At 43.9% G+C, this 10,004-nt stretch overlaps 1 long non-coding RNA gene across 1 annotated transcript in view; it reads right to left on the bottom strand.

Annotated features, from left to right (window-relative positions):
• Window positions 1-466: 466 nt before the first annotated feature.
• Window positions 467-10,004, bottom strand: part of LOC141988146 (uncharacterized) — a 45,967-nt gene continuing 36,429 nt past the window's right edge. The window contains exon 3 of the long non-coding RNA XR_012639673.1: window positions 467-932. This is a non-coding gene — a long non-coding RNA (uncharacterized LOC141988146). The remainder of the gene's footprint in view (window positions 933-10,004) is intronic.

The raw sequence follows: 10,004 nt of genomic DNA, 5'->3' as shown, positions 1-10,004 counted from the left end.
GTTTATGGTGGGGTGGGAGGTTGAGGCAAATCGCCTGGCTGCTGGTTACACACAGTCAGACACCAGGGCGGTTAGAAGAGCACAGGAGGGCGCAGTGCGCATCAGAGAAGCTTTGAAAACCAGTTTCATGACTGGCCAGGCTACGGTGTAAAAGTTCTGTTTGTTTTTCCTTGATGAAACCCCCCACCCCTTGGTTCACTCTACTTCCCTGTAAGCTAACCACCCTTCCCTCCTCCCTTCGATCACCACTTGCAGAGGCAATAAAGACATTGTTGCTTCACATTCATGCATTCTTTATTAATTCATCACACAAATAGGGGGATAACTACCAAAGTAGCCCAGGAGGGGAGGTGGAGGAGAGAAGCACCAGGAGGGGTGGTGGAGGAGGGAAGGACAAGGCCACACAGGACTTTAAAAGTTTAAAACTTTAAAACTTATTGAATGCAAGCCTTCTGTTGCTTGGGCAATCCTCTGGGGTGGAGTGGCTGGGTGGCCGGAGGCCCCCACACCACATTCTTGGGTGTCTGGGTGAGGAGGCTATGGAACTTGGGGAGGAGGGCGGTTGGTTACACAGGGACTGTAGTGGTAGTCTGTGCTCCTGCTGCCTTTTCTGCAGCTCAGCCATATGCTGGAGCATATGAGTTTGATCCTCCAGCAGCCTCAGCATTCATCACGCTGCCGCCACCTTTCAGCTTCAGCTCTCTCTTCAGCCCGCCACTTACTCTCTTCAGCCCACCACCTCTCCTTCTTGTCATTTTGTGCTTTCCTGCACTCTGACATTGTCTGCCTCCATGCATTCGTCTGTGCTCTGTCAGTGTGGGAGGACAGCATGAGCTCAGAGAACATTTCATCGCGAGTGCGTTTTTTTCGCTTTCTAATCTTCACTAGCCTCTGGGAAGGAGAAGATCCTGTGATCCTTGAAACACATGCAGCTGGTGGAGAAAAAAAAAGGGACAGTGGTATTTAAAAAGACACATTTTATAGAACAATGGGTACACTCTTTCACGGTAAACCTTGCTGTTAACATTACATACATAGTACATGTGCTTTCGTTACAAGGTCGCATTTTGCCTCCCCCCAGCGTGTGTCTAGCCCCTCCCCCTCCCCGTGGCTAACAGCGGGGAACATTTCTGTTCAGCCACAGGCAAACAGCCCAGCAGGAACGGGCACCTCTGAATGTCCCCTGAAGAAAAGCACCCTTTTTCAACCAGATGACTGTGAATGATATCACTCTCCTGAGGATAACACAGAGAGATAAAGAACAGATGTTGTTTGAACGCCAGCAAACATACACTGCAATGCTTTGTTCTTCAATGATTCCCGAGTACGTGCTACTGGCCTGGAGTGGTAAAGTGTCCTACCACGGTGGATGGAATAAGGCTGTTCTCCCCAGAAACCTTTTGCAAAGGCTTTGGGAGTATATCCAGGAGAGCCACGAATGCCAGGGCAAATTAATCATGCTTGCTTTTAAACCATGTATAGTATTTTAAAAGGTACACTCACCAGAGGTCCCTTCTCCGCCTGGCGGGTCTGGGAGGCAGCCTTGGGTGGGTTCGGGGGGGGTACTGGCTCCAGGTCCATGGTGAGAAACAGTTCCTGGCTGTTGGGAAAACCGGTTTCTCCGCTTGCTTGCTGTGAGCTATCTACAACCTCATCATCATCATCTTCCTCATCCCCAAAACCTGCTTCCGTATTGCCTCCATCTCCATTGAAGGAGTCAAACAACACGGCTGGGGTAGTGGTGGCTGAACCCCCTAAAATGGCATGCAGCTCATCATAGAAGCGGCGTGTTTGGGGCTCTGACCCGGAGCGGCCGTTCACCTCTCTGGTTTTCTGGGAGGCTTGCCTCAGCTCCTTAAGTTTCACATGGCACTGCTCTGGGTCCCTGTTATGGCCTCTGTCCTTCATGCCCTGGGAGATTTTGACAAATGTTTTGGCATTTCGAAAACTGGAACGGAGTTCTGATAGCACGGATTCCTCTCCCCATACAGCGATCAGATCCCGTACCTCCCGTTCCCATGCTGGAGCTCTTTTGCGATTCTGGGACTCCATCATGGTCACCTCTGCTGATGAGCGCTGCATGGTCACCTGCAGCTTGCCACACTGGCCAAACAGGAAATTGAAATTCAAAAGTTCGCGGCCTTTTCCTGTCTACCTGGCTAGTGCATCTGAGATGAGAGTGCTGTCCAGAGTGGTCACAATGGAGCACTCTGGGATAGCTCCCGGAGGCCAATACCGTCTAATTGCGTCCACAGTACCCCAAATTTGACCCAGCAAGGCCAATTTCCGCGCTAATCCCCTTGTCGGGGGGGGAGTAAGGAAATTGATTTTAAGAGCTCTTTAAGTCGAAAAAAAGGGCTTCGTCGTATGGACGGGTGCAGGGTTAAATCGATTTAACGTTGCTAAATTCGACCTCAACTCCTAGTGTAGACCAGGGCTTACTCTACAGTGGTAGTCCTAGGCTTCCCACAATCACATGGTGTTTAATAAGAAGGCAGGGCAGACTGGTCACCAGTTTATGGACCCCCTTTTTATCGGGTGCCTGGTTCACTCTCCCCTTCCTCCTGGGCTGTTCAGTGGAGTGGAAGAGATCTGGGTCTTATTTAGTCTTAACCCAGTCCTGTTGATAAGAGCCTCCTTCAGCTGGTATTCCTTTGCTGGGTCCTTCTGCTTGTTTCTTTTATCATATTCATCCTTTGTACTGTGCTGTGCTGTGCAGCTTTAAGAGCTTCAGTCTCCAGCTGTTAGAGAACTATCTATGCCTGCATCCCCACTTCTGTTTCTTTTATTTCACAGATCCAAATCTTCCTTGACAGCTGGGGAAGGTCCTATGAGAGACGAAGGAGAATCCTTGATCTCTGAAAGGATTTCTTGATGCAAGGGATTAACACGCCTAGAAATTTAACAGTGATTTTTCACAAACTCTGCACAGTGCTAATTACTTTGGAGCATTGTAACTCAAACCAGCTGGCTTTCGATGTTTTCTGTACTGCCCACCCACCTATTATGTGCAGCACTTCTGTCTCACACTTCTTTAATGTAGCCTTGTCCAGTTGTGCATCATTGTTAAATACATTTATTAGTGTTTCCCCTGTTGGACTGAAACATTTTGGTGTTTATATTTGATTGATAGTATAGAAAATGGAGAGGAGATAACCATACCTCTGGGGTGAAATCTTGGCCCCAGTGAAGTCAATAGGAGTTTTGCCATTGACTTCGGTGGAGTCAAAATTTCATGCTGTAGTCTGGAAGGAGATAACAAGGCTCTGAGATGATGTCCAATTGGCATGTACTGTGCTGTCTTTCAGCTGAATTCCAAGCCAAAAAGCAAGGCTGTCACGGCACTGGGAGCTAAGTAATGAAGAACAATACATCACTACAAGTTCCAGACCTGCATATTTCAAACAAAAGGAAGTTTTTCCTATCAGCAGTCTAGGATACAATTGCGCTACCATATGCTGCTACTGCCATTGGAAACTAAGCTAATACACTTCTTAATAATGTCTTAGTTGGCTCCCTATAATGACTGAGTCCTTCAAATAATAGTTAGAATTTTCCAGATCATTTTAGCTAAGCAGTCTGGACCATCATCCAGCTAGAATCGGGGCCAAAAATCACTTTCAAGATGGAAGCCTGGCTGACTTCTTGTTCCATTCATTCACCACCAGCCTAACAAGAAACACAATCTGAGCCCCATGCATATGGCTAAGGAATATTTGGGATACAAACTCAGAATGACTAGAGCATACATTCTTAGAAATGAGTGGGAAAGTGCATGGAAAGGGCACAGCCTCTACAAACTGGGACAAATTCTGCTCTCAACAGTGTAACTGCTCCATTAAGGTCGACACTGGCCATTGTGTCTGACTGTATATTTCAAAGACTATGATTCGTACACTCTATTCCATAGGTATTACTACAGTTCTGATATTACAACTTATTCTGATGAAAGGTGTCATTATTGTGACTAACACGGCATGTCACGGACCAGAGATGATCCTCATTTGATGCAATGCTTGGGTTTAGCTCTTTGCCTGGACTAGACAGTTTCCCACACAATAAAAATACTATTTCACAATCTCGATTCTGTTCTCGTACAGCATCCCAACATCATAGTATCTGAGTCTGGTTCAACTAGTGCCCTACCTCACAAGAAGGGATACTGCTCCAGCTAGATGATGTGGTAATTATTATATATTTTGGTCCAGATCCCAGGCTAAGTCCAAGCTGTGCTTGATGCACCTCTAGAAGGAGGTGGGGTATAGCAAATTCTAAAGGCAACTGATTGCCCCAAGGGGCTCTTCGGCAGCCAGACACAATGGTATCCTAGCCATGCCCATCTTTCATAGCCATGCCCTATACACTAGGAGCTTCATGGGGCAGTGGTGATGGTGGCAGATTAACCATGACAGTGGCCCTATGCCACTAGAAGATTCCCCCATGTAGGGCAAAACCTCTATTTGCCATTTAATCTGTCTTAAAGGCTGCTTTTCATCACTGGATCAGTATAAAGCAGTCTTTGGGGAAGCAAGGATCTGACCTGTGTCTGTATCGAAGCACAAACTTTGTTTTCTTAGGAATGGTTTTGGGTAGTTTTGCTTTTGTTATTGCACTTATCTTTGGCTCGGAACAAAGATAAATTTACTGCCTTGGTGAATCTGTGAATAAAGATTCTCTAATTACTTTCACATTTGTTTACTGGATTGCTAATACGATATGGTGGATAAAATGGAGTGAATTGGCCAGGTGGAAGCAGGATAACTTTTTGAAAAAGTGTTGATGACATGTCAACGTTGCCTACCTTGCCAGTGTAGGAGGCTACAGGGGTATCAGATAGGCACTGGCAGTTAGGATTTCCTAAGACAATTGTAACTGTTAATGCAGATTCCAGGGCTATGGTATGAATTTGGCAGTGAAAAAAATTCTAGCACTGGTCCTGAGGGAAAAGTGTAATCTTGCTAATGGGCAACTCAAGAATGCTTGAATAATTTAGCCCTAGCCACTTATTTCAAGACATTTTTATTAAAGATGCTATTGAACAAATCAGAAAGTTGGGTAAACTTTATTTTCCAAGGTATCAGCAAGGAACAGCATCCTGACCCACAGAGTTGCCTCGATTAAAAAATAGGTTATCTGTTGTGGATCTCTGCTCACTTCACCATTACAGCGAAGATGTGGGTCTGATTCTCCACTGCCTTGCACCTTATGTAGCCATTTATACATGTGCAAAGAGAGTACAATGAGGGCGTAAACCACCACTACATCACAGTAGTGTCTTGCTCCCATTTTATATTCTTACTGCACAGATGCTTAATGACTACAGAAGTTGCAAGAATCGGGTCCATCAATCTCCATGATGAATCCTTCATCTATTTTTTTATCAATCAACTCCCCCTGTAAATGCTGTAGCTTGCTTACATAGCCTAGATTACCAGCTTTGGTTGGGATGAGTAAACTGCTGATCCTAATAGAAAGAGTGATGACTTTGATGTCTAGTTACACTGCCATGTTATATAATGAACATAGCTGAAAGTGAGGCACAGTACTTGCTACTGATATAGTTAGTATAAGGCTGGCATGTACCTGGAGATCCTTCTTCAGGATGACACAAAATTTCACCCTAGCAAGTTCTCTTGCATTGCAAAGTAAATATAGCTACACCATAGGAATAGTGTAGGAATGTACTAGTCAACTCAAATGTTAAAGGTGTGTAGAGGGCAGGGGCTGTTAATTAATTAAATATCTTTCTTTTAAAGTCTAGGTCCTGGGAAGTTAGCAAATTGCAGAACAGCTGGTTTATGAACACGTAAGGCCAGATCCTCAAATTATGCAAATAGGTATATCTCCATTGAAGACAGAGAGAAGCTATGCTGAGTCAGCCCTTTTGTGAATCTGGCCCAAGATACTGACATGTTCCACTGCTGATTTCTGTAATACTAAGGGCTTGCTTGTGTTCTCACACTGTTGTAAAGCAGGAACATCTCCATTGCATTAAATAGAGCCAAGTCTGGTCCACATGCGAGAAGAATCAGAAACTAGTTAAATGTTAGTGCTTAGATTTTAAAAATATTGTGCACTTTTTATGCTCCTAAGAGTCAGCATTTAGATGTGTAAGTAAGTGTATTTTTTTGTCTGGTGCCAAGAAAGCAGATGTGCGTGTTATTTCCCAATAGTCCTGGGCAGGGTCACACAGCTAATTCAACACCTCTCAAAAATGGGTGGATGTCTAGACACATAATGGAATTTTGAAATAAAGTTGTTTGGGTATGTTTCATTGTGGTCAGCTAAATTTAGCTGGGTGACACCCATGACTAACAAACACTGAAGATTCTAAAATTATAAAATCACAGCAGCATGAATGCTTCCAATAAGCTGTTACAAAGTGCCTCTAAAGTCTGGCTCAGAAGGGACTGTAATAAAATTCAGGGAGCAAAATTCATGGTTGTCAAACAGAACACTATCTATAGTGGCAAAAATCATCTCACTTAAATATACCCTGCTAACCGAAGAAGTAGTACAAAGAAAACCAAATGACATATCTTTTCAGCTACACACCATGAAACCAAAACAAAAGTTTTCCTCCTGCCTTTCCAATCACTCCTTCAGCGTTTTCTTCAAAGGATCCTCCTCATCCCCCCTATAACTATCTGTGGGGGGTTTCACTGGGTTCTGTCCTCGGTCTCCTTGTCCTCTCATCCACAAACACAAATTCAATAGTAATCTCTATGCTGACACCTCACACATCTCTCTCTTTACTCCAGACCTATCTCCTTTCATGCAAACTGGAATCTCAGTCTGTTTCGGACATCTCCTCATGCATAGCTAATAGTCAACTCAAGATCAACAAGGCTAAAACAGAGCTCTTCATCTCCACCCCCACCCCTATCCAAGCCTTCCTCACTATCTCCTTTCTTGATCACTGTGGATAACACCACCATCTGTCTGGTCACTCAAGCCCATAACCTGGGCATCATCTTCAATTGGGACCACCCTAGGTTCTCACATCCAGACTATGGGTATGTCTATACTACCCGCCGGATTGGCAGGCAGCGATCGATCCAGCGGGGGTCGATTTATCACGTCTAGACACTGAGGTGAGAAGATCTAAGTATGTTGACTTCAGCTACATTATTCACGTAGCTGAAGTTGCATAACTTAGATCGATTCCCCCCTCCCCCCACAGTGTAGACCAGGCCTTAGTCTAAATCTTGCAGGAGTCTGTCTGCATAACATCTCTAAAATGCAGCCTTTTCAGCTATCTGCCCAGCTAAAGCTCTTGTCCGGTCTCTCATCATCTCTAGTCTTGATTGCTGCAACATCCTTCTCTCGGGCCTTGACAAATACAAACTTACCCCGCCGTTATCCATTCAGAACCCTGCTGCAAAGATCTTTTTCCTAGCCCATTGCTTTGACCATGTCACCCTTCTCTTTGCAGTCCTCCACTAACTCCCTTTAGTCTATCGTCTCAGACAGAAGCTACTTGTCTTCACTTTCTTCCATGCTGCCCCTAACATTTTGGGAGGAGCTCCCCATAATCATTTGCAAAAGCTACCTCGTCCACCTGCAAATCCCTCCTTGAAACTCTCCTGTTCCATGATATGGAAAACGTTAATATGGCTGGGCTGCTGGTGTGCTGAGACCTCTGCCTATCATACTGACCAATATTGTCTCAGTGTTTCCTTACACCCCATCTATCTGTTTGAATACATATACTGTCATATTTTATACTTAGATTGTCAGCTTTTTGAGGTGGGGACTGTCATTTTTTTTTGTTCTGTGTTTGTACAGCACCTAACACAATGAGGTTCTGGTCTATGACTAGGCTTCTAGGTGCTACGGTAATAATAATACATTGCTATTAATGCAGTTGTAATTAATGCCTCCAATTCTCATGACAAACTAAGCAGCAGAATTTTGGTGCTTTAAATTTGCTGAGAAGAAAATATTTCCCCCACAGAAGCTAGCCCTTGCAAGTCTATTCTATATAAGTTCCTATATCATACCCATTACCAAGGTATATGGGCACAGAGCATCTCAGTGTAATAAAACGATGTAATGCACTCAACACTTCTTCCTTTCTTTCTTTCTCATTGAAATGTTAGTTATATTTCCAGAAGCATGAAATACTCCTATTTTGGCCCAGCAACTCGTATAGCATAAACATTTTTCAGTTCAATTAAAAAAAAACAACCACACTGCCACCTTATGCGTTTCCTTTTTTTCCGTAAAACCATTGCAACAGCAAAAACAATTTTATAGCCATATCAGCCTATAAAGACCACAGGTCCATGTTTCCATACCAATGACTTTCAGTAAAACACCTGTTGACCTGGTTGGGAAATGTGGCTATGTGCTATACTTTTGTGAGTTTCTCCAATTTAGTGTTTCTTACAGGGGAAGTGAATGCGAGTGTAAAATACCAACCTACACCTGTTTATTCCCAAGTACAAGATAAGTGATAGAAGTAGACTAAGAAATGCCAGACTGTCTGCAGTTCCCCTATTGCCTTAATGGCACAGACACAATTGATAAGCCAACAGCATACATCATTATTTTGCAAATCTGATCTGTTGCAAACGTTTTTTGCAAACGTGGCTGCTTAAATCTGTTGCAAAGATTTGCAAACGTGGCTGCTTAAATAACCTGCACACGTTCCACAGCTACTTGGGCAAACAGGCAGGTAAGCAGCGCTAAACAAGAGTGCTCTTTTTGTGCCACACTCTTACATGCCCACCTGTAGCATTTATGTATGCAGTTTGCCTGACCACTTTTGAAAAATGAATCTGTTACGGTACAGAAGCTGCCATCAGTGAAAATATTTTATACTGTAGAGCAGTAAAAATCAAATCCCACCCACAACATACAAGTCAATTTGTCTTCTAAGTAGTAAGGAGCCAAACCAAATGGAATTAGCCATTTAATGTAATCTTCCTTTGTGGCTGGACTCCCTTTGTGGCATATCCTCAGAGATGCTGGATCAGGGAATTTGGGGGGATGGGAATAAAGGTGGTTTCCCACCACTTTCCCACCCCTTGATCCCTGGGGGGTTTATGCATGTCCTATCCCCTCCCCTTCTGATGCTATATATGCTGCTAATACTTAGATGGATGGATGATGGGAGACACTATGAAGTTTTTATGGCCATGAATTTGGTTTGACCTCATGAGTAGTGGTGCTATAAGTTGGGGAGGCAGATCTTCCCCAAAACAACCAAAGAAAATTCTTTGACACATGCCCATCCATCAGATATTTTATTATGGCTCGCAGTTCAGTTTTACACTCCCTCACTTACTTCTCCTTTAAAATTCATTAGTAACCATGGAAACAAGAATGTCAACAGTATGGACAGTTGAATGACACCCAAAAGTGCAGTATGACATGAATTTATACTAGGGTTTGGAAAGATTGCAAAGATTTTGGAGCTACAGGAATTATGACCCCAATTCTCAGTCTGCATTTTAGACAGGAAGGGAGATGGGGTGCAAAAGTGGCTGTATTTTAGAGGCTATTATGGCTCTGTACAGTCCTCTGTGGATTTTGGGAAGCAGATAATAGCCAAAACATATTGTGTCCTGACCATACTCTGCCCTTACATCTGACTGCTGGCCTCCCTCCTTCTCACTGCTCCTTCCTGAACCTGTGCACTGGTGACTTGGCGCTCTACACTGGCCAGGGAGGCTCCCCACACAAAAAATATTTTCTCAAGGGTCTGTTTCTACCCCTTTATGCTGCTAGAGTAGCATAGAGGGGTCTCCATGGAACTGAGAATTCGGCCCTATGTGATGGTTATCAGGCAGACAGACAAATAATGAATTAATTAGTCAGCCCAAGGATGACAACGTTTTTGCCCGGAACAGCATGAATGAGAGAAAATGAGGCTCTCTAGTAGGACACTTCCAAGTGAATAATAATTAACCATAGCCATTGTATTTTACTAAGAAACAATAAATGTTAATCATCCAGAGCAGCGACAGCCAATTTATAAAGAAGCCTGTTTCTATAAC

Source organism: Natator depressus, chromosome 5, assembly GCF_965152275.1.
Source record: "Natator depressus isolate rNatDep1 chromosome 5, rNatDep2.hap1, whole genome shotgun sequence".
NCBI classification, from domain to species: Eukaryota; Metazoa; Chordata; order Testudines; family Cheloniidae; genus Natator; species Natator depressus.
Note: the sequence above shows the minus strand (reverse complement) of the source record. Positions and strands in the feature narration are given on the sequence as shown.